The sequence below is a fragment of the Chiloscyllium punctatum genome, chromosome 16 (assembly GCF_047496795.1).
Source record: "Chiloscyllium punctatum isolate Juve2018m chromosome 16, sChiPun1.3, whole genome shotgun sequence".
NCBI classification, from domain to species: domain Eukaryota; kingdom Metazoa; phylum Chordata; class Chondrichthyes; order Orectolobiformes; family Hemiscylliidae; genus Chiloscyllium; species Chiloscyllium punctatum.
Window position 1 is genome coordinate 95,641,125 of NC_092754.1, and position 25,502 is coordinate 95,666,626.

Here is a 25,502-nt window from a genome sequence, read left to right on the forward strand (position 1 = left end):
TCCAGATCTCTGTGGGGTCAGTGCCATTCTATATGTGTAACCCTCAAAGCATTAGTCTCATTTCCCATTCTGCCTATTTCTGTGTCTTCTACAGGTACTCATGGAGTTCCTGACTCAATAGACTTGCCAACTGCTGGTTTGGATGATGGTTGGTCAGCCAGAAAGACAAAGTCAGGGAGGTTGGGAGTCTTCAATAAATCCTGCTGCCAGGTAAGATCATTCCAGTGCACAGAGCAGAAAGTAATAAAGGGGATCCAAACATCAGCTAACAAGACATGACATGGGGAAAGTGCTGGAGGGGGAGCACAGTACAGATACACCCCAGGCTCAATCACCACGCCTGCTGCAAGTTTTGTTGTAATGAGACAGCATCGGGAGTTCCCAGTTATCAGTCCAGGCCTGTGCTTTCTTAGGGAGCATCAGAACAACTGAGGGGAAAGCATATGGCTTGTATTGAGGACCAGTGTCTTCAATCATTCTAACTCCTATAACAGTTCCTATCTCGGTCATCTCCTCCCCTCTCACCAATTATTTCACATATTTGAAACCTCCAATCCAGATGACCATCCGTATCGCTGTAACTTGCTTCTGTCTCTACAACATACCTTGTCTCGATAGTCTCCTCCTCCAATAACTGGAGACATCGGGTCTGTTTCTGTACGGCATGACTCTTCGGCCGAGGTTTCCCAAATGGAATGAGTTGCGTTTGCCTGTGTTGGCTCATATCCTTTCAAACCTTCTCCTCTCCATGTACCTGCCCGAGTGTCTTTTCCATGTCGTAATTGTACTTGTTTTTACCATTTCCCCTGGCAGTCTATTCCGTCTATGCACCATCCTCTGTGGAAAATGTTGCCCCTCAGATCCCTCTTTAAATCCTTGCTCTCTCACCTCACGTTTATGCCTCTAGCTTTGGACTCACCTACCCTTGGCAATTCACCTTACTTAGACCCTACATGGTTTCATAAACCTTTATAAGGTCACCCCGTGGCCTCCTCTGCCCAGGAGAAATATTGACGACAGTGTTACCAATATCTCCAACTCGTGTACTCAATGCTCTGACCAATGAAGACAAGTGTGCCAATTGCCGCTTTCAACACCCTGTCGGCCTGTGATGCCAGTCCAAGGAACAATGTAACTGCACCCCTTGGTCTCTCCCTTTTCTACAACACTGTCCAGGGTCCAACCATTACCCATGTTAGTCTTCCCTGGTTTGTCTTAACTAAATCCAACACCTGAATTAAACTCCATCTTTCATTCCTTGGCCCAGTTGATTACCATCCCCTTCGATAACTATATTCCCTGCCCACTCTTCCGCTAATCTTGGTATCCATAAGCATACGAACAGGGACTCCTGTATTTTCACTCAAATTATTTATGTAAGTGGTGCACAACAGTGGTCCCAGCACCAATCTTTACAGCACACTGCTGGTCAGAGGCCTCCAGCCAGAAACAACGTCTGTTGCTCTGCATTCGTCTATCTTTTTGGTCACATCTTGAGCAAACTCCATTCAAGTTTGTGAGACGTGTTTTCGCATGCACAAAGCCATGCTGGCTGTCTGTAATCAGACCTTATCTTTCCAAATGCATGTAAGGCCTACCTCTCAGAATGACCTCCAACAACTGACCCACCCTGATGTCTCGCTCATCCGTCTGTAGTTCCCTGGATTTCTCTTGCAGCCTTTCTTAATTGATGACACAACATTGTAATCATAGTCAGAGAGTCATACCGCACTGTTCGGTTAACACTAACCATACTCTAAAACGGATCTCACCCTACCTGCCTGTTCCTGGATCATATCCCTTCAAACCTTTCCTATTCCTGTACTAATCCAAATGTCTTTTAAACATTGTAATTGTCCCCATGTTCACCCCTTCCTTGGGAAGTTCATTTCACACACAACCCACCCTCTGTGTTACAATGTGCCTCTCGTGTCTTTTTTTGTAAAATGTCTCTCCACTAAACTTAAAAATGTTGTGCCTTGTCTTGAAACTCCCCTGTCCATGGGAAAAGACAACTCCCATTAACTCTATCGATCCCCCTCATGATTTTATAAACTTCTATGAGGTCATCTGTCAACATTCAGGTTTCAGTGAAAAATACCAACCTATTCAGCCTTTCTTTATACTGAAGCCTTTCGTACCCAGCCACATCCCAGTAAATCTCCTCCCAACCCTTTCCAGCTTCATAATATCCTTCCTATAACTGGGCGACCAGAACTGGACACAGTATTCCAGAAGAGGACTCACCAATGGCCTGTATAATCTCAAGGTGCCTTCCCAACTCCGATATCCAAAGGACTGAGCAATGAAAGCAAGTGAGGCAAGCACCTTTTTTAAAACTATCTTGTCTCTCCGTGTTACAAACTTTAAAGAATTATGTAGCTGAACCCTGAGGTCCCTCTGTTCTACAACACTACTGAAGGTCTTGCCATTAATTGTATAAGCCCTGCACGTGTTTGTTGCACCAAATGCATTACCTCGCATTTATTCAGACTGAACTCCATCTACAGTTTTTCAGCCATTCACACATTTCATCAGGATCCCTTTGTAATCTCAGAAAACCTTCTTCACTGTCCACAATGCCACCCTCCAGTCTAACAGCCTATCACATGCAGCTCTCTATGGGACAAATATCTCTGTTGGAGGCCCTACAATTTCTTCACCAGCTTTCCACAATGTCCTGAGATCCATTTGATCAGGTCCTGGGGATTTATCTACATTTGTGTTTTAAAACCTCCAGCACCTCCTTTTCTATAATGTGGACTCATTTCAAGACATTGAGTCATAGAGATGTACAGAACAGAAACAGGCCCTTCGGACCAACTCCTGCATGACGTTTCTCGTCACATTTGCCACAATTTTGCCAATATCCCTCTAAACCTTTGCTATTCATACACCCATCCACATGCCTTTTAAATGTATTTCTATCAGCCTCCACTATTTGCTTTGGCAGCTTATTCCATCCACTCTGCAGGAGACCGTTGTCCTTTAGACCCCTTTGAAAAGTTTCCCTCGCCTGGGGAAATGACCTTGTCTATTGACCCTGTCGATGCCCATTATGATTTTAAACACCTTTTATCGGTTAACTCCTCAGCTTCCCATGTTCAAGTGAAAACAGCCCCAGCCCATTTAGGCTTTTCCCTGAAGCACAAACCCTCCAACCCTGGCAACATCTTTGGTCATTTCTTCTGAACCCTTTCATGTTCCACGACATCCTTCCGATGGCATTGAGACCAGAATTGCACACAGTATTCCAATAGTGGTCAGGCCAAACACTGTTTAGTTCCCTGAGCGCCCCAGTCTTTACCCACAGTAAGTTCTAAAGTGAAATATTTGTTTCGGATCTTGTAGTTTCACACATTGTTGCCTTCGTTGATCATTTAAGGTGACCGGGTTTGTCCTGAGCTCTTTTGCTCTTAATACACTTGTAGAGTCTCTTTGGATTCTCCTTAACTTTCTCTGCTAAAGCGATCTCGTGTCCCCTTTTTACATTCCTGATTTCCATCCTAAGTGTATTTCTACAGCCCCGATGCTCCTGAAGGGATTCCCTTGAGTCAGCCAGTTATATCTGACATGTGACCCCTTTTTGCTTGACCACAGCCTCGAAACTCAGCCAGTGTTTCCTAATTCAGTCAGCATTGAGCTGCACACTAACAGGAACACGCTGGCGCTGAACGCTCCTTTTATCTTGGCTTTAAAATATTCCTACTTGCCAGACTTCCCTTTATCTGCAAATCGCCTCCCCAGATCTACTTTAGAAATTCATGTCTAACACTATCTTGCTCCATTGAATAACTTTTAACTTGTGGACCAGGCCTGTCCGTTTCCATCACTATTTTCAAACTAATACAATTCTGGTAACTTTCCAAAGTGCTCCCCTATTAACACCTCAGTCCCGTTCCCTACCTTGTTTCCCAAGGGGAGGTCAGGTTTAGCCCCATTCTCCAGTTGGGCCACTTACATAATGACTGGGAGTTTTCGGAACACACTTAACAAATTCCTTCCATCCAAATGTTTAACTTAGTAGCAATCCCAGTCCAGGTTTGGAACGGTTAAGATCCCCTATCATTACAACCCTATTATTCTAAGAGATATCTGAAATCTCCTGACATATTTGCTCCTTCATCTCCCATTGCCTATCGCTGTAGTACGACCGTAGAAAACTAATGGTCAATTTTTATTTCTCAGCTCCACTAATATAGTTTAACTGGGCGATCCTACATGAATCCTCCCTCGAGGTACTGCTGGGATGTTTCCCCCAATCAAACCCACCAGCTCTCCTCCTGTTTTGCCTCCTGTTCTATCCTTCCTGTAGTATCTGTCTCCGGAACATTGAGCTGCTGCTCCTGTTGCTCCCTCAGCTGTGTTTCTGTAATATCTATGGGATCCCAATCCCATATTCCCATCCATGCTCTGGGTTCATCTGCCTTATCTGTCTGGCCCTTTGCATTGAAATAACTGCAGTTTAATCCACCAGTTTTCCCTAATTGTCTGCCAGGTTCTTGCCTGCCTTGTCTACTTATATTCCTCTCTTGAATCTTTGTACCAGCCTCAACTTTCTTTCTGACCTTACGACTCTTTGGGGTCACACAGCCCTGCCAGACGAGTTTAAATCCTCTCGAGCAGCTCTAGCAACGTTCCCCACCAGGATGTGCGTCCCCTTCCTGCTCCCAGTTCAGGTGTATTTCCCACCCTGTCTACCTGTGCTGACACCTTCAGACATCCAGGGACTTGCTCACCAATGTCCCTGTGTTCCTCAGTACTCCAGGAGGACCGACCATTCATGATGTATATCATTCACAGATTAGACTTCCCACAGGGCATTACCTCACAGTGATCAGAAGTAAACTCCATCTGACATTACTCTGCTTATTTTATCATCTGATCGATATCAGACTGCAACCTGAGTCCATCCCCCTCACTGTGGACAACATCCTCACCTTTCAGGTTATCTGCAAACCTACTAATTTTACCTTCTGCTTTCACATCCGAGTGATTAATGTCCATAATGAACAGCAATGGCTCCTGCACAGATCCCTGTGGTACACTCGCTGGGCAAAGGCTTTCAATCACAAAACCAACCCTCCACCAATTGTGGAGCCAATTTACCAACTTACCTTGGATCCCATGGGATCTTCCCTTTTGGACCAGCCTTCTGTGTGGGACCTTATCAAAGACCTTAATGAACTCCATATAAACCACATCATCTGCACTGCCCTGATCAATATCAGAGGACAGTTGTCTAGCAAATCCATACAGACAATCCCTAATGAAATTGTGGGGGTATCCGTTTATGGCGAATACATTGTATCGGTGTTCTTCTTCCTCTTTTTGCAATTCTGGTGTACTGCGGTGTGTTGTGGCCCTTTTGAATAATGTCCTGATGCAATTTCATTTGTGTGTGTTTGGGTGGTTGCTTTCGTAGTTCAGGACTTGGTCTGTGTGTGTGGCTTTCCTGTATACCTTTGTGGTGAATTCACCGTTCGGTGTTCTCTGTACCATCACGTCTAGGAATGGGAGTTGTTTGTCCTTTTCTTCCTCTCTAGTGAATCGGATTCCTGTGAGTGTGGCGTTGATGATCCGGTGTATGTTCTCTATTTCCGTGTTTTTAATGATTACAAAGGTGGCATCTACATATCTGACCCAGAGTTTGGGTTGAATTTGCGGTAAGACTGTTTGTTCTAATCTTTGCATTACCGCTTCTGCTATGAGTCCAGAGATCGGTGAGCCTGTGGGTGTGCCGTTGATTTGTTCACCTATTTGGTTGTTGAATGTGAAGTGTGTTGTGAGGCACAGGTCCAGTAGTGTGAGTATGACGTCTTTGTTGATAGTTCCAACGTCCTGTTGTCTGTTCTGTGTGTCCAGCAGGTTGGTTATTGTTTCTCTGGCTAGGGTTTTGTCAATAGAGGTGAACAGTGCCGTGACATCGAATGAGACCATAGTTTCTTCCTTGTCTATGTGTGTATTTCTGATAATGTCCAAGAATTCCTGTGTTGATTGTACAGAGTGTCTGGATCCGCTGATCAGGTGTTTCAGTTTCTGCTGTAGTTCATTAGCCAGTTTGTGTGATGGTGTCCCTGGTACTGATACTACGGATCTGAGAGGGATGTCTGGTTTGTGCACTCTGGGTAGTTCATGGAATCCGAGGGTGTTGTTGCTTTCAGTTTTCATTCTCTGTCGGTCAAACCTGGTTATCTGTCCGTTTTTTTTTTGTAGGTTTCTCAGTGTGTTGTTTATCCTATTGGTGAGCTGCGGGTTGGGGTCAAACTCCACGCAATTTCATCCACAGATGCCTCAGGGAAAGACAACGGAATGAAGACATACCACGACCCAAAGGACTGGCCACACTACCATACATCAAGGACATTTTGGAACTGACAGCCAGACTACTGCGACCACAAGGACTCAAAGAAGAGGTCATAGTGATGGAGTGAGTGTGAGGGGGTCAGGGTGATGGTGATGGAGCGAGTGTGAGGGGATAACTGTGACGGTGATGGAATGAGGGTGAGGTGGTCAGGGCGACGATGATGGGATTAGTGTGAGTGGGTCAGGCAGACAGTGATGCAGTGAGTGTAAGGGGGCCATGGTGACGGCGATGGAGTGAGTGTGAGCTGATCAGTGTGACAGTAATGGAGTGAGTGTGAGGAGTTCATGGTGACGTGGTAAGTGTGAGGGAATCAGTGTGACGGTGATGGAGTGAGTGTGAGGGGGTCAGGGCGACGGTGATGGAGTGAGTGTGGGGGGTCAGGGCGACGGTGATGAAGTGACTGTGAGAGGGCCAGTGTGACGGTGATGGAGTCAGTGTGGGGTTGACTGAGTGACGGTTTTGCAGTGAGTGTGAGGGGATCAGTGTTAAGGTGATGGAGTCAGTGTGGGGTTGACTGAGTGACGGTTTTGCAGTGAGTGTGAGGGGATCAGTGTTAAGGTGATGGAGTCAGTGTGGGGTTGACTGAGTGACGGTTTTGCAGTGAGTGTGAGGGGATCAGTGTTAAGGTGATGGAGTGAGTGTCAGGAGGTCAGGATGATGGTGATGGAGTGAGTGTGAGGGGTTGAGTGTGGCGGTGATTGAGTGAGTGTGAGTTTGTGAGGGTGCCGCTGATGGAGTGAGTGTGAGGGGATCAGGGTAAGGGCGATGGAGTGAATGTGAGGGGGTCTGGTTGGCGATGATGGAGCGAGTGAGAGGGGTTGAGTGTGGCGGTGATCGAGTGCGTGAGTTTGTGAGGGAGTGAGTGTGAAGGGATCGTGGTGACGGTGATGGAGTGAGTGTGAGGGGGTCAGGGTGATGGTGAGGGAGCGACTGTGAGGGAATTACTGTGAGGGTGATGGAGTGAGTGAGAGGGGGGTCAGGGTGACGGTGAGGAAATGAGTATGAGTGTGTCAGGGTGACGGGGATGGAGTGAGTGTGAGTGGATCTGTGTGACGATGATGGAGGGAGTGTGAGGGGATCAGTGTGACGGTGAATGTATGAGTGTGAGTGTCAGCGTGATGGTGATGGACTGAGTGCGAGGGGGTGTGGGTGAGGGTGATGGAGTGAGTGTGACGGGGTCATGGTGATGGTGACGGGGTGAGTGTGAGAGTGTCAGAATGATGGAAATGAAGTGAGTGTGAGGGGTCAGAGTGACAGTGATGGAGTGAATGTGGAGGGGGTCAGGGTGACTGTGATGGAGTGAGTGTTATGGGTCTTGGTGACAGTGATGGAGTGAGTGTGAGGGGGTCAGGGTGATGCTGATGGAGTGAGTGTGATTGGGTTAGTGTGACAGTGATGGAGTGAGTGTGAGGGTGTCAGGGTGATGGTGATGGAGTGAGTGTGATTGGGTTAGTGTGACGGTGATGGAGTGAGTGTGAGGGTGTCAGGGTGATGGTGATGGAGTGAGTGTGATTGGGTTAGTGTGACGGTGATGGAGTGAGTGTGAGGGTGTCAGGGTGATGGTGATGGAGTGAGTGTGATTGGGTTAGTGTGACAGTGATGGAGTGAGTGTGAGGGTGTCAGGGTGATGGTGATGGAGTGAGTGTGATTGGGTTAGTGTGACAGTGATGGAGTGAGTGTGATTGGGTTAGTGTGACGGTGATGGAGTGAGTGTGAGGGTGTCAGGGTGATGGTGATGGAGTAAGTGTGAGTTGCAACTGGAATTGGTTTCAGCAGAATCTGTGACTAATTGACAGATTCTAACAATAATTTATCTTTGTTTGATTTTCCCGAGTGTGACAGAGGGATAGTCTGCACGAGGCTGAGCTATTTCCTGGTGCTTTCTTAACGCACTCACCACATTCACAACCCCCCCACCCCCCCCACCCCATGGTGTCACTCTCATTCAATACCAGCCCGATCCTCCCACCCATCATGACTGGAACTATTCACCATTGTCCAGATACCCCTGGATATTCCGTGATCCTGGCACTGTTGTCATCTTTAAAACGCCAAAGGGCACAGAGTTGAGCTTTCTCAGTTTGGAGCTGCCCTGCACAGTTTATCCTGAGCATGGCAGATAAGGGGCAATTACACCACGGTTTGTCAACAGGGGCACGGAGGTCCTGGTGAATGGGCTAGTACAGAGGGGGACCATTCTCTTCCCAGAGGGGGCCACACCACCAGAGCCACCGAGCATGTTCTGAGCTCCACACCCAGCTCTGTGCAGTATCTGCTGCCTGAAGAGATGTCCAGCAACACAGGACAAACATCAATAACCTTCCCCGCCCTGTCAGGATAAGGGTCACCGTATTCTCTCTGCTCCCTCACACTCACTGTATATCTGTTATAGCACCAACCCTGAACCAGGCTCATGCTCCACCACTCTCACTGCTGCATGCAGCACCTTCTCTCTCTGTCTCTCTCTTTCTCTCTCTCTCCTCCATCAACGTCACCCTGACCCCCTCACACTCACTTCATCACAATCACACTGATCCTCTCACACTCACTCCATCACCGTCACCCTGACCCCATCACACTCAAACAATCATTGTCACCCTGACCCCCTCACACTCACTCCATCACGGTCACCCTGACCCCCTCACACTCACAGAAACACCGTCTCCCTGATCAACCCGCACTCACTCCAACACCATCACCCGGACCCTCTCACACTCACTCCATCACCATCACCCTCCCCACCTCACACGTACTCCATCACCGTCACCCTGACACCCTCACACTCACTCCAACACTGTTACCCTGAAGCCCCACACGCACTCCAATACTGTCACCCTGACCCTCTCACTCCATTACTGTCACCCCAAACGGGCTCACACTCACTCCATCACTGTCACCCTGACCCCGTCACACTCAATTCATCTCCGTCACCCTGACCATCTCACACACACTCCATCTCTGTCAACTTGACCCCCTCACATTCGCTCCATCCCTGTCACACTGACCCCCTCACACTCACTGCATCACTGTCACACTGACCCCTCGCACTCACGCCATCACCGTCACAGTAATTCCATCACACTCACTCCATCACCATCACCATGACCCCCTCACACTCACTCGACGACTGTTACCCTGATGCCCCTCACACTCACTCCATTACTGTCACCATGACCCCCTCACACTCACTCCATCACCCTCACCCTGACATTCTCACACTCTCGCCATCACCGTCACCCTCACCCTCTCACACGCAATCCGTTACTGTCATCCTGACACCCTCACACTCACTCCATCACAGTCTCCCAGACCCCTCACACTCACTCCATCACCCTCATGCAGACCACCTCTCACTCACTCCATCTCCGTCACCCTGACCCCACACACTCCATTACCTTCACATTGAACCCCTCATACTCACTGTATCACAGTCTCCCAGACCCCTCACACTCTCTCCATCACTCAGTCCATCACCATGACCCCCTCACACTCGCTCCATCACAGTCACATTGACCTTCTCACATTCACCCCATCACCGTCACCCTGACCCCCTCACATTCATTCCATCACTGTCACCCTGACACCCTCACACTCACTCCATCACCATCACACTGAACCCCCTCACACTCACTCCATCGTCATCACCCTGACCATCTCACACTCACTCCGTCACCATCCCCCTGACCCCCTCACACTCACTCCATCACCATCCCCGACACAGTCATGCTCACTCCATCACGGTTCCCCTGACACACTCACACTCTCTCCATCACCGTGACACTGACACCCTCACATTCACTCCATCACCATCACCCTGACCCCCTCACACTCACTCCATCACTGTCACATTGACCCACTCACACTCCTGCCATCACCGACACACTGACCCTCTCATTCTTAATCCATTAGCGTCGCCCTTACTCCATCACACTCACTCAATCACCGTCACCCTTACATTCTCTCACACTCACTCCATCACAGTCACCCTGACTGTCTCACACTCACTCCATCACCACCACCTTGACCGCCTCACACTTATTCTTAATCCATTACCGTCGCTCTCACCCCATCACACTCACGCAATCACCGTCACCCTTACACTCTCTCACACTCACTCCATCACCACCACCTTGACCGCCTCACACTTATTCTTAATCCATTACCGTCGCTCTCACCCCATCACACTCACGCAATCACCGTCACCCTTACACTCTCTCACACTCACTCCATCACCACCACCTTGACCGCCTCACACTTATTCTTAATCCATTACCGTCGCTCTCACCCCATCACACTCACGCAATCACCGTCACCCTTACACTCTCTCACACTCACTCCATCACTATCAACCTGACCTCCTCACACTCACTCCATCACCATCAGCATGACACCCTCACACTCACTCCATCACCGTCAACCTGACCCCCAAACACTCACTTCATCGCCAAATCCCTGACCCCATCACACCCACTCCATCACCGTCACCCTGACCTCCTCGCATTTACTCCATCACCGTAACCCAGACTTCCTCACACTCACTCCATCACCATCACCCTGACCCCGTCACACTCACTCCATCACCATCACCCTGACCCCGTCACACTCACTCCATCACCATCACCCTGACCCCCTCACACTCACTCCATCACCATCACCCTGACCCCCTCACACTCACTCCATCACCATCACCCTGACCCCCTCACACTCACTCCATCACCATCACCCTGACCCCCTCACACTCACTCCATCACCATCACCCTGACCCCGTCACACTCACTCCATCACCATCACCCTGACCCCCTCACACTCACTCCATCACCATCACCCTGACCCCCTCACACTCACTCCATCACCATCACCCTGACCCCCTCACACTCACTCCATCACCATCACCCTGACCCCCTCACACTCACTCCATCACCATCACCCTGACCCCCTCACACTCACTCCATTTCCGTCATCCTGACCCCATGAGACTCGATCCATCACCATCACCCTGACCCCCTCAAACTCATTCCATCAACATAACCCTGAAGCTCTCACACTCACTCCATCACCGTCGCACTGACCCCCTCACACTCACTCCATCACCGTCGCACTGTCCCCCTCACACCCACTACATCACTGACACCCTGACCCCCTCACATTCACTCCATCACCGTCGCACTGACCCCCTCACACCCACTACATCACTGACACCCTGACCCCCTCACACTCACTCCATCACCGTCGCACTGACCCCCTCACACTCACTCCATCACCGTCGCACTGTCCCCCTCACACCCACTACATCACTGACACCCTGACCCCCTCACACTCACTCCATCACCGTCGCACTGACCCCCTCACACTCACTCCATCACCGTCGCACTGTCCCCCTCACACCCACTACATCACCGTCGCCCTGACCCACTCACACACACTCCATCACCATCACCCTGACACTCTCACACTCATTCCATCTCCGTCATCCTAACCCCCTCATACTCGCTCCACCACTGTCAACCTGATCCCCTCACAATCACTCCATTACCGTCACCCTGACCCCATCACACTCACTCCATTACTATCAACCTGACCCCCTCAGACTCACTCCATCTCTGTCACACTGACCCCCCGCACAATCACTCCATCTCCGTCGCACTGACCCCCTCACACTCATACCATCACCGTCGCCCTGGCAACCTCATACTCACTACATCACCATCACCCTGACCCTACCACACTCACTCAATCACCGTCACACTGAACCCCTCACACTCGCTCTATCCCCATCGTCCTGACCCCTCGCACTTACTCTATCACTGTCACCCTGACCCACTCACTCTCACTCTTTCAATATCACCATGACTCCGTCACATTCACTCCACCTCCGTCATCCTTAGACCCGTCACTTGTTCCATCGCTGTCACCTTGACCCCCTGACACTAACTCCATCACCATCACTCCGACCCCGTCACACTCACTCCATTCCTGATTTCCACCCAAAGTATATTCCTGCAGCCCCTATTCTCCTCAGGGATTCCCTTGATCCAGCTGGCTATAGATGACATGTGGCCCCTTTTCCTTGACCAGACCTCAATAGACAGCCAGTGTTTCTGAATGCTGTCAGCATTGACCAGCACACAAAAAGGAACATGCCGGTGCTGATTGCTCAATTTATCTCACTTTAAAAATACTCTCACTTGCCAGACTTCCCTTTCCCTGCAAATAGACTCCCCAGTCCCTTTTTGAAAGTTCCTGGCTGATATGATAAAGATTGGGCTGACCCCATTTCATAACTTGAACTTGTTGACCAGGCCTGTCCTTTTCCATCGCTGTTTTCAAACTAATAGAACTGGATTCACTTTGGCTAAATGCTCCCCCACTAATACCTCAGTGCCTTTCCCTACCTTGTTTCCCAAGGGGAGGTCAGGTTTTGCATCTTTCTCCAGTTGGGCCATTTACATACTGTTTGGGAGTTTTCTGGAATGCAATTGTGAACTTTCTCCGTTCCTAACGTTGAATAGTGGCAATGCCAATCTAGATTTGGAAAGTTTAAAAACCCCGACCATGACATTCTTTTTATTATGATTGATATTTGAGATCTCCCGTCATACTTGTTCCTCGGTCTGCCATGGATTATTCAGGGTCAGTACACTCGTATCAAAGTGATGACCCATTCTTATTTCACAGTTCCTCCAACACAGTGGGTGATCCCACAGGAATGTCCTCTCTAAGTATTGCTGTGATGTTTCATGCAATCAAAACCCACCACCACCCGTCCTTCCTCTCTCCCCACCCCTGCTGCCATTCTTGAACAAAGGACCCACATTAGATATCCTCCAGTCATTTGACACTTCACCTGTGGCCAGCAAAGTATTAAATATATCCACCAGGGCCCCAGCAATCTCCTCCCTTACCTCCCATAGCAGTCTAGGATACATTTTATTGGGCACTGGGGATTTCTCCACCTTTATGCCTGTGAAAACATTTAATACCTCCCCTTTATCGATCTTAATATGTTCTAGAGCCTTACCATCACAACTGAAATCCCCAGCTACGAAGTCTTTCTCCTGTGTGAATACAGATGGGAAGTATTCATTGAAGACCTCACCTACTTCCTCTGGCTACATGCACGGATTGTCCCTTTGGTTTCTCGTAGGCCTCACTCTTTCCCCTTATTCTCTTATTCTAACTATACTGATAAAATACCTTGTGATTTTTCTTGAATAGTATCTGACAAGGAGATTTTATGGTCATTATTTTCCCCTCAGTTTTAAGGACCCCCTTCCAGTCCCTATACTTTTGGATGGCTTCACCTGGTTTTCTTGCACTGTATTTTCTTTATCAGTCTCATGATATCGCTTGATCAGTAATTGGTGGACTTTCTGCCTTTACTATTCCCTCATCATGAACACACTGGCCCTGAATTCTCACTGCATCACTTTAACATACTCCCACTTTCCAAATTTAGACCCAATTGCAGGTAGTCCTCCCAGTATATGTTTGCCAGATCCTCTCTATTGGTAGTGATACTGATAGGACACTCAGTTGTGAGAGGGACAGACAGGAGACTATGTGGCTGCAGAAGTGACCCCAGGATGGTATGCTGCCTTCCCGGGTGCGAGAGTCAGTGATGTCCCTGTACGGTTACTGAACATTCTGAAGGGGAGGGTGAATAGCCAGAGGTTATTGTGCTCATCAGTCCACATGACAGACTTAGGCAATGGGATGGGGTCCTGTGAAATGAGTAGCAGGAGTTAGGTAAGACGTTAAAAAGTAGGACCTCATGGGAAGTGATCTACAGATTATTCCCAGTGCCACATGCCCCGATTAGGATTGAAATAGAAAGATAGGCTAGATAGATGTGTGGGTGAGGAGCTGGTGGAGGGGTAATATTTGGATCATTGTGATCTCTTCTGGGGTAGAGGTGACCTGTACAAGGTGGGAAGAGGTTTTACTTAATGCAGAGGAACACCAGGGTCACTGCGAGGGAGATTTGTTACTGTTACTCGGGGAGGGTTTAAACTAGGTTGGCAGGGACTCTGAGTAAGAGAGGTACCATTGGCCAGTCGGGGGAAAATGCATCAGCCACCGAGAACAAGTTTCCTATTCTGGATATCCTGGCGCACAGCCAAGGGAGGGAAAAGTCTTCTGGTTTAACATGCATTTATTTCAATGCACGAGGCCTGACTGGTAAGGCAGACGAGCTCAGAGCATGGATTAGCTCTGGGGACTGGGATATTATAGTCATAACAGAAACATGGCTGAGAGAAGGGCAGGACTGGCAGCTCAGTGTTCCAGGATGCAGAAGCGATTGATAGAAGGACAAGTGAGTGAGGAGGGGGAGTTGCCCTTTTGATAAGGGAGGTGATGACAACAGTGCTTACAGACAATACTAGAGGAGCAGAGGTGTAGAGAGATTGCAGATACCGATAGAAATAATTATGTAGTATTGGTTGGCGAGTTTAACTTCCCCTGGATGGACTGGGCCACCCACAGAGTAAAACGCCCATACGGAGTTCAATTTGTCAAACGTGTCTAAGAAAGTTTCATAAATCAAGATGTAGCTCCAACAAGGCCTAACTCTACTCAGGCGGGTGCAACACTGGACCTCTCTCAGAAATCGAGGTCAGGCAAGTGACTGAATAGTCAGTCGGAGAGCACTTTGGGTCCAGTGACCGCTACTGTCTTCGTTTTAACATAGTTTTGGAAAAAGATCAGACAAGTCCACAGATTAAGGCCTTAAAGTGAAGCAGGGCCAGGTTTGGGGCCATTAGCAGGATCTTGTGAATTAAAAATCAGCGAACACCAGGTTACAGTCCAACAGTTTTAGTTCAAAGCACCAGGTGTAGGTGATCATCCTAAACCTGAAACACCTGAAAAATGTAATATCAAACACATTGAAACTAAATGTGTTTGATATTACATTCCATGACACTGCTATCCTGTTGTTATAAATTCTGAGCCTTATGATTGTGCTCCACAACGACCTGATGAAAACGCAGTGCTCTGAAACCTCGTGCCTCCGAATAAACCTGGTGTTGTGTGATTTTTAACATTGTCCACCCCAGTCCAACACCGGCTCCTCCACATTATTATTACCATCGATTGGGTGAGTCTGTTTGAAGGAAAAGGAATGACTGGCCAACGGGAGGATTTTAAAAGTGTGATCTTAAGAATCCAGGGCCAATATATCCCTGTTAGGGTGAAGGGACAAGCTGGCAGGTTTAGGGATTCCTGTCTGCTGAGGGTTATTGAGGCTCTGTTCAGGAAAAAGAAAACAAAATACATTGGGTTTAATCTATCCATATCTTCTTCCATCCCGAAAGACACGATCAATCTATGGGGACCCTGCAATCCTCTCAGATCCTTGCTGCAGTCATGATCTGTAGAACTCACTCCAATGGCTGTTACTCTCCTGATCCAGTTCCGATAAGACCCACTATCTGTGTAACATCCTCCCGTGGCTATCTCCCACTCTGTCAATGCAAGCTCCTCCAGTCTCTCCATCCATCTACTCATCTCCATAATCTTCTCCAGCTTTTACACCTCAAACTATGTAAATGCCACCCTCCCCTACAAACTTTCTCACTTTGACTAAACTGCAGGAGGTTACTAATGCTTCCCTATCTGTGAAACTGTCTCCAACCAAACTGGCTGTCCTTATCTCCTTGTAAAATGTCAACACCTTCCATGTCTAAATAACCTGCAGAACCTAAGACTTTCTATAACTATAAACATCCTCAGTCACGACTGACCTCCATATTTCTGTGTGTTCTTCTAAGCTATAAAACCATCTTGATTCCCACAATCTGCTCGATTCACCTAAAACACTCCTGTCTGTGTGAAACACCCCATCCTACCAACATCTTGTGCCTGTAAACTGCTTCATCCCTCCCAACCTCCCCATCTCCATGAATTCCTGCAGGCCCTATAGCTCTGTAACCTCCTGTGGCTCTATGGTCCTCCATCCCTGTGAAACTACCTCCAGTCCCCACAGCCTTCCCAGTTTAGGTCGTCTGCTCCAGATCAAACCTTTGCTGTCTCTGTTACCTTCGACAACCCTAGCAACCCTTCCTATTTGTGTCTCTTCATTCAGATCCCATCTCTCCAGCTTTCTGAAACCTCTTTGTGCCATTGTAACTCTCCCTATTTAGAACAGAGAACAGTGCAGCACAGCACCTGCCCTTCAGCCTTAATGTTGTTCTGAACTTTTATTCTACAGACCCTACATTTTACTATCATCCATTTGCCTAACTAAGAATTGCTTAAATGTCCCTAATGTATCAGACTCTGCTACCACTGTTGGCAGTGCATTCCACGCACCTGCTACACGATGTGTAAAGAACCCACCTCTGACATCTCCTATAAATCTTCCTCCAATCACCTTCAATTTATGCCACCTCGTCATTTCCAATATTGCAATGGGAAAAGTATCTGGTTATCCTCTCTATCTAAGCCTCTCATCATCCCGTTCATCTCTATCAAGTTACCACTCATCCTTTTTCATTCCAATGAGAAAAGCCCTAACTCCCTCAGACTTTCTTCATAAGATCTCCCCTCCAGTCCAAGCAGTATCCTGATAAATCTCCTCTGCACCCTCTCTAAAGCTTCCACATCTTTCTGATAATGAGGCAACCAGAATTGAATTCAATATACTAAGTGTTGTCTAACCAGGGATCGATAAATCTGCAGCATAACCTCGTAGCTCATGAATTCAATCCCCCTGCTAATAAAAGTCAACACACCACATGCCTTCTGAGCAAGGCTATCAGGTTGAGTACCATCATTGAGGGATCAATGGACGTGGACCCCAAGATTCTTCTGTTCCTCCACACTGTCAAGATTCCTGCTTTTCTCCCTGTAAATGTTTTCAGCGGAATCCTTCAATCTTAAACCCTCCCTATCTTGATAACTTGTTCCAATCTCTCCAACACTCGTAAACTGGGAAACTTCTTCAAGTCCAGACAATTCTCCTTACCTCTGTAACCTCCTTTATTAGTATCTTATCTCAAAATTACTGAAACCTCTATTTGCCACAGCAATACTTCTGATATCTGCATAACTCTCCAGAATGGCTGAACACAGCTTCAGGTTCCCAGGCTGGGAGATGTGAGTTCAGATGTGAATCTATTTGCCCATTCTGACTTTGTGCCTGACACTGACCTGGTGCTGCTCTGGTAGAAAGCACTCTCCGTGCATGTGGTAACCTCCAGATCTATGTGACTGAGCAGAGCTCGCCTCATCAAAGCCTTCCTTTTGAAAGTTCTTTATTTTCTCATTATTTTCAATCGGCGGTTTCATGAAATGCAGGAATTGGGGAGTTTCCATTTTGAGAGAATGAAACGTTCATCACTGGAAATTGGGAAACCTTTAAAAATTAAAACAGCAGTCCAGAGACGGTGTACAGTATTCCTGTTAGGGTGAAAGGAAAAGCTGATAGGTGTACGAAATTTTGGATGAGGAGAGAAATTGAGGTTTCAGTGAAGAAAAAGGAGTAAACATATCTCTGGAGAGAGTGTGAATCCTGAGAAGAGTATAAAGGCAATATAAGTGTACTAAAGCAGGAATTCAGGAGGGCGAAAAGGGGGCACGAAATAGCTTGGACAAATATTTTTAAGGAGAATCCAAAGGGTTTTTATAAAAACATAAAGGACAAATGGTAACTAGGGAGTGAATAGGGCCCCTTGAAGATCAGCAAGGCAGCCTGCACGTGGAGCCGAAGACGATGGGGAGATACTAAACAAGTATTTTACATCAGTGTTTACAGTGGGGTGGACATGGAAGATATAGAATGTTGGGAAATAGATGGTGTCAACTTGAAAAATGTCTATATTACAGAGGAGGTGGTGCTGGATGTCTTGAAATGCATCAAGGTGGATAAATCCCCAGGACCTTATCAGGTCATAGAATCATAGAGATGTACAGCATGCAAAAAGACCATTCTGTCCAACCCATCTATGCCGACTAGATATCCCAACCCAATCTAATCCCACCTGCCAGCACCCAACCCATATCCATCCAAGCCCTTCCTATTCATATATCCATCCAAATGCCTCTTAAATGTTGCAATTGTACCAGCCTCCACCACTTCCTCTCCCACTTCATTCCATACACGTTCCACCCTCTGTGTGAAAAGGTTGCCCCTTAGTCTCTTTTATATCTTTCCCCTCTCGCCCTAAACCCATACCCTCTAGTTCTGGACTCCCCAATCATAGGGAAAAGTCTTTGTCCCTCATAATTTTGTAAAACTCTATAAGGTCACCGCTCAGCCTCCGACACTCCAGGGAAACCAGCCCCTGTCTTTTCAGTCTCTCCCTATAGCTCAAATCCTCCAACTTGGCAACATCTCCTCAGGTTCACTTAGTTCCTTTAGGGAAGGGCATCTGACATTCTAACCTGGTCTGGCCTACATGTGACTCCAGACCCACAGCAATATGGCTGACTCTGAGCTACCCTCTGGGTAATTAGCAATGGAGCAAAGAATGCTGGTCCAATCACCCTCATCCCATCAATGAATAAATAAAAATACATCTATCCCTCCCTACCTCTGCAAACCCCTCCATCTGCAGCAATCCGTACTGGCTTTGTAACACCGTTCAGGCCCTGACCACTCCCTGTAACACTCTCACCACCTCCAGCACCTTCACCTCTCCCCGTTCCTCTCGTGTCATTAAACCCTGAAAAAGATTCCTCTTCACATTGCCCTCCCCCGGTAGCAGACCCTTTGCAATCCTTATAACACTTACTGCTTAAACTTTCTCTCATTTTAGGATTTTGAGTACTTTGTGGTAATCGTCTAAGCCTCATAATCTGATATGATCCATTTTGTCCTGAATGAGGATGGGTGAGAATTTCTTGCTGAGGATTTTCTATTTCAGTGGAATGTCATTTTGTTGATTGATTTACACTATTTCTTCAAATGTTTTCCACTGTTCATTTGCAGACACATATTTCAGTCTGTTTAGCCAGTTTACCTTGTTCAGTTCGCCTCTCAAACTCATATCATTGGCTGTTTTTTTTTCCAGATGTAGATTGTCCTTTCTGTGATTCATTTTAAAACTCTGTATTTCTTTAAACTGCACTTTACACAATTTCCCAGAGGATCTCCCCAGGTGATATTACTCATTAAGTTTCATGACACAACGGTCGCTCTGAGATAGTGACGTCCCTAGCCGGTTGCACAATGTGTTATTCAAAGAGACACTGGAAAAAAGTTCCACAATCTCTTCTTCGAATATCACTCTTGTCAGTATGATTGTCAAGATAATATGAATATTGAAGTTTCACTAAATTATCACAGTGCCTTTATTAAAAATTCCAATGAGTTCCTCTTTAATGCAGTGATGAGCAATGAAATGCTGTTCAGTGGCCTAAAACTGTTTTGCTGCTTCTGTGCTTGGCAAGTAGTAGCCAGAATTTACATTCAGACTGACTCTACTTCATGATCTGAGGTCAAATGCTTTCTTCTGTAATGCCTTTGGTATCCATTATTGTTAGTGTTACCCATTTTGCCTGAGTTTCCGTAAGGTTGTGAACCATTGAATATTTATGTTCCAGCTTTCGTTCGCCCTGTAACCACATCTCTCTGGTGTCTAAATCCCTTTTGTCTCTGTGTCACAAATCAGTCGACCTTGTTGCAGAGACTTTGTCCATTCCAAAAAAAAATTACTCTTTCCCACAATTTCCTGTCACAAATTGATTCTCTGATGCACATTTTTAGTTAAACTTTGTCCCCTCCTGTTCCTTTCTGCTTCTCTTCAGCCACATCCCCATGGTGTTCACATGCATCACCTTTTCTCTTTGGATTTGGAAAGCTCTTTTCACCTGAACCCTGTCCCAGCATCCTCTCTGTCAGTTTAAATCCCTGTCCGTAAACCTACTGACATGATTGGCCAGGACACTGCTCCCAGCACGGTTCCAGTGGGACCATCCTAATGGATTATTTATTAAATCAGGTATGGGATGTGGGTGTCTCTGGCTGACCATTCTTTCTTACCCAGCCTTAGCTGCCCTCGAGCTGAGTAACTTGCTCAGCCATTTCAGAGCGTCATTGAGAGGCAAACATTTTGCTGTGGGTATGTCGTGCAGACCACGTGAGGATGGGCAGATGTCCTTATCTGAACGACAAGTGTTTGAATTTATTGTACATCAGTAATGGTATTTATAGATTGACAATTACTATTTTTTAAATAATTTATTTCAAATTCCACCATTTCAGATGATGTGGTTCAAATCTGCCTCTCCTGCACATTAGCTGAGATTTGGGATACATGCTCTAGCAATAATATCACTAGACCATTACTTTGTCTGCTCACTGGCTATTTATCCTTAAATACTGATACCAGTGTGTCATGAAGCTAAACCTGTTTTTCCTTCATGATTGTTTGATCCTGATACCTTCCTCCACACTGGTGATATTACTCAGTCTCTCTCCATGTGGTACCCCTCACTGTGTGGGTCTAATTACAGTCTCTGTCAGCGTCTCTCGCTCTTGTAGCTATTCCAGATCCTGAGCCAGCAGAATTCTGCACTCCAGAGAGACGCAGTAGCACAGGCCAGGGATGGAGATTGGGATTTTCCAGATCTCCATGGGACGCAGTACTATTCTCCATGTGTAACCCTCACTGCATCAGTCTAATTTCCCATTTTGTCTATTTCTCTGTCTCCTGTAGGTACTCAGGAAGTTCCTGACTCAATAGATTTCCCAGCTGCTGGGTGTCCTATCCATCACCACATTGAAGATAGTTGGTCAGCCAGAGAGAGAAAGGGCAGGGAGATCTGGAGCCTTCAATAAATCCTGCCCTGAGGTAAGATCACTCACCGTGCACAAAGCAGAGAGCAGAGAGCAGCGACAGGGCTCCAAACATCAGCTAACATTGCTAGAGGGGGAGCAGTGTACAGACAGACCCCAGGCTCAATCATCACGTATACTGTAAGTTTGTTGTTCTCTGACAGTATCGGGAGGTCACAGTTATCAATCCAGGCCTGTGATGTCTTAGAGAGCACCAGGACAACAGAGGGGAAAGCAAGGCTTCTCATGAGTCGGTGGGAATGCTGCCTGGGATCGTTCTGTTCGTTGTTCCCCCTCCAACATTGTACATATATCAATTCTCATGGACCAGTGTCTTCAATAATTTGTAACTCCTATAACAGTTCCTGCCCCTGTAACCTCCTCCCTTCCCTATAGTTCCTCCCCATATTTGAAATGTAATGCATTCCAAACTATTATCCCTATCTCTGCAACTTTCTTCAGTGTCTACACCATGCCTTATCTCCATAGTCTCCTCCTCCAATAAGTAGAGACAGAGGCATGCAGCATGGAAATGGATCCTTCCATCCAACTAGTCCATGCTGATCACTATTCATGAACAAGTCGCATTTGCATGTGTTTGGTCCATATCCCTTCAAATTTTCACTTCTCCATGTATCTGCCCAAATGTCTTTTCCATGTTGTAATTTTACTTTTCTCTACCCCTTCCCCAGACTCTCATTCCATACATGCACCATTCTCTGTGTGGAAATGTTCTCCTCTGGTCGCTTTTAAGTATTTCCTCTCTCATCTCATACTTCTGCCCTCTAGTTATGGATTCCCCTACCCTGAAGTGGAAACTTGACTATTCACATTACGTATACCCCTCATGGTTTTACAAACCTTTATAAGGTCATCCCTCAGCCATGTCCACACAAGGGAAATACGAAGGATAATGATACAAATATCTCTGCCACGGTCCCCGCTGCGACTTTGCCACAATGTTGTGGGATACACTTGTTCAGGACCTCGGGCTTTCTCAACCTTTGTGTTCTAAGACCTCCAGAACCACCTCTTCTATAATGGGGACTCTTTTCAAGACATCATTGTTTCACTCACTTTGTTTCCTAGTCTTTGTCCACAGTACATTCTGACATGGAATATTCATTTCGGGTCATGCCCATCTCCTGTGGTTCCAAGCATGGATGGCCTACTTGATCATTGAGGGCCCCTATTGTCTCTCTAGTTGCCTTTCTGTACTTGTATGCTGTAGAATCTTGTCTGCCAAAGTTATCTCATCGCCCTGTTTTGCTTTTCAACTTCTTCAGCCTCTCTGTTTCTGTCAAACCCTCCAGTATCAGTAACATCTTCGTCAATCTTTGCTCCATTTGCAGTTTCAGAAAATGCTTCCTGAAGCAGGAGGATCAGAATTCTACACAGTACTCCATCTGGAGACCCAACAATGTCTTGTGCAGGCATATCATGATGTACCAACTGAGGTACTCAATGCTCTGACCCATGAGGGCAAGTGTGCCTAATCCACTTTCCCCGCCCTATCCACCTGCGATGCCACTTCCAAGGAACAGCGTAACTGCACCCCTTGGTCTCTCTGTTAGACAACACTGTCCAGAGCTCTGCCATTAATTGTATTAGTCCTCCCTAGTTTATCTTAACAAAATCCAACACCTGAATTCAACTCTCATCTTTCATTTCTTGACCCACTGGCTCAGTTGGTTAAGATCACCTTTGATAACGATATTCATTGCTCACTATAACACGTATTTTACTATCCACAAACTTACTAACACAAATTCATATATTCTCATTTATGTCAATAATACACATGTGTGGATCCTGCACCGATCCTCATGGCACTCCGGTGGTCCGAGGCCCCCAGTCTGCAAAACAACCCTCTCCCGCTACCCTGTGTCACCTACTGTCCAGCCCATTTTGTGTTTGTTTGGCTTGCTCTCACTGATCCCATGTGATCTAACCTTACTAACCAGTGCACCAAGCTAAACCCTGTCTAAGGCCTTGCTGAAGTCAGAATAGACGACATGAACTGCTCTGTCTTCATCCATCTCCTTGGTCACCTCTTCAGCAAACTCTATCCAGTTTGAGAGACACCCTTTTGTAAGCACAAAGCTATGCTGACTGTCTCTAATCAATCATAGCCTTTCCAAATGCATGTAACTCCTATCCCACGGAATCGCTTCCAACAACATTCGCACCACTGACATCAAGCTAATTGGTGTTTATGTCTCTGGCTTCTGATCATCCAGCCATACTTCTCAGTTCCACTAATACAGCTTCACTGGGCGATCCCCGGGAATATCTTCTCTAAGTGCTGCAGTGATGTTTTCATTGACCTAAAACGCCAATCCCCCTATTCCCTTGCCTCCCCTTCTGTCCTTCCTGTAGCATCTGTCCCGGGAACATTGAGCTGCCTGTCCTGTCCTTCCCTCAGCTTTGTTTCTGTCATTCCTGTGATATCCCTGTCCCATGCTCCCATCCATGCCATGCGTTCATCTATATAAACTGTCAGGCCTTTTACATTAAAGTAAACGCAGATTAATTGATGCGTTTTCCCTCATTGCCTGCTGTGCTCATGCCTGGCTTGTCAATTGAATTGACTCTCTTGAAATTCTGTCCCAGCCTCAACCTTTAGACTGCAGCCTGAGACCAGCCCTCGAACTGTGGACAGCACCTCCACCTTTCATGCCATCTGCAACCCTACTAATGATACCTTCTGCTTTCACATCCGAGTGATTAATGTCCTAAGGAACAGCAATGGTTCCTGCACAGATCCCTGTGGTACACCCGTTGGGCTAAGGCTTTCAAGCAGAAAACCAACCCTCCAACAATTTTGGATTCAATTTGCCAACTTGCCTTGGATCCCATGGGCTCTTCCTTTTTGGATCAGCCTTCAACATGGATCCTTGTCAAAGGCCTTAATGAATTCCATGTAAACCACAACATCTGCACTGCCCTCATCAATATCTTCAATCGTAATTTCAAAGAAATTTCAGCTGATTTCATCAGACATTATCTTAATCTTCCAAATCCATGCTGACTATCACTAATCGGTCCCTGCCTTTCCAGTTATTGATTCAACCTGTCCCTCAGGATTGTTACCAATTTCTTTCCCACTGGTGTCAGACTATCTGCTCTGTAATTACCTGGCCTATCCCTGCTACCCTTCTTGAATAAAGGAACCACATTAGCTATCCTCCAGTCATTCGGCACTTCAACTGTGGCCAGCGAAGTATTAAATATATCGACCGGGCCCCAGAAATCTCCTCCCTTACCTTAGCATCCTGGGATACATTTCATTGAGTACTGGGGATTTCACAAACTTTATGCCTGTGACACTATTTAATACGTTATCCTTATTGATCTTAACATACTCTCGAACCTCAATATCCCAACTGAAATCCCCGGCTTCAATATGTTTCTCCCGTGTGAATACAGATGAGAAGTATTCATTGAAGACCTCGCCTACTTCCTCTGGCTCCATGCACAGATTGTCCGTTTGGTTTCTCACAGGCCTCCCTCTTTTGCTGGGAATCCTCTTACTCTCACGATGCTGATAAAGTACCTGTAGCTTTTCCACAATCGTATCTGCCAAATATATTTCATGACCATTGTTTTTCTCTGATTTTCTACAACCCCCTTGCACTCTCTATACTTGTGAAGGGCTTCACCTGATTTTATTGCACTGTACTTTCTTTATCGAATTCACGATATCACTTGATCAGTATTCCCTGGACTTGCTGCCTTTACTATTCTCTCTTCAAGGAGCACACTGGCCCTGCATTCTCACTATATCACTTGAAAATACTCCATTTTCCTAATATGCACCCAATTGCAGGGAATTCCTCCTTGTCTCTGTTTGCCAGATCCTCTCTAATGATCGCAATCCTGATGGGAGACTCAGTTGTGAGGGGGACAGACAGGAGACTGTGTGGCTGCAGAAGTGACCCCAGGATGGTGTGCTGCCTCCCGCGTACCAGGGTCAAAGATGACTCTGAGCAGTTACTGAACATTCTGAAGGTGAGGGTGAACAGCCAGAGGTCATTGTACACAATGTCCCACATGATAGAGGTAGACAAAGGGATAGGCCCCTGTGAAATGAGTGCAGGGAGTTAGGTAAGAAGTTTAAAAATGGATAATGATCTCCAGATTACTCCCAGTCCACGCGCCAGTGAGGTTAGAAATAGAAAGATCGTCCGAGGAGCTGGTGTAGGGGGCAGGGTTTCCAGTTCTTAGGTCATTGGGAACTCTTCTGGGGTAAAGTTGACCTGTACCAGGGGGATGGTTTGCACTGGAAGCAGAGGGGCACCAGTATCCCTGGAAGGAGATTTGCTAGTGTTACTCGGCAGGATTTAAACTAGTTTG

General features: G+C 46.8%; 1 long non-coding RNA gene across 1 annotated transcript in view; it reads left to right on the forward strand.

Annotated features, from left to right (window-relative positions):
• LOC140487234 (uncharacterized) overlaps nt 1-25,502 on the forward strand; it is a 32,480-nt gene that overhangs the window by 1,025 nt on the left and 5,953 nt on the right. Inside the window, exons 2-5 of the long non-coding RNA XR_011962818.1 lie at nt 95-210; nt 6,217-6,430; nt 21,028-21,162; nt 25,004-25,157. This is a non-coding gene — a long non-coding RNA (uncharacterized lncRNA). The remainder of the gene's footprint in view (nt 1-94; nt 211-6,216; nt 6,431-21,027; nt 21,163-25,003; nt 25,158-25,502) is intronic.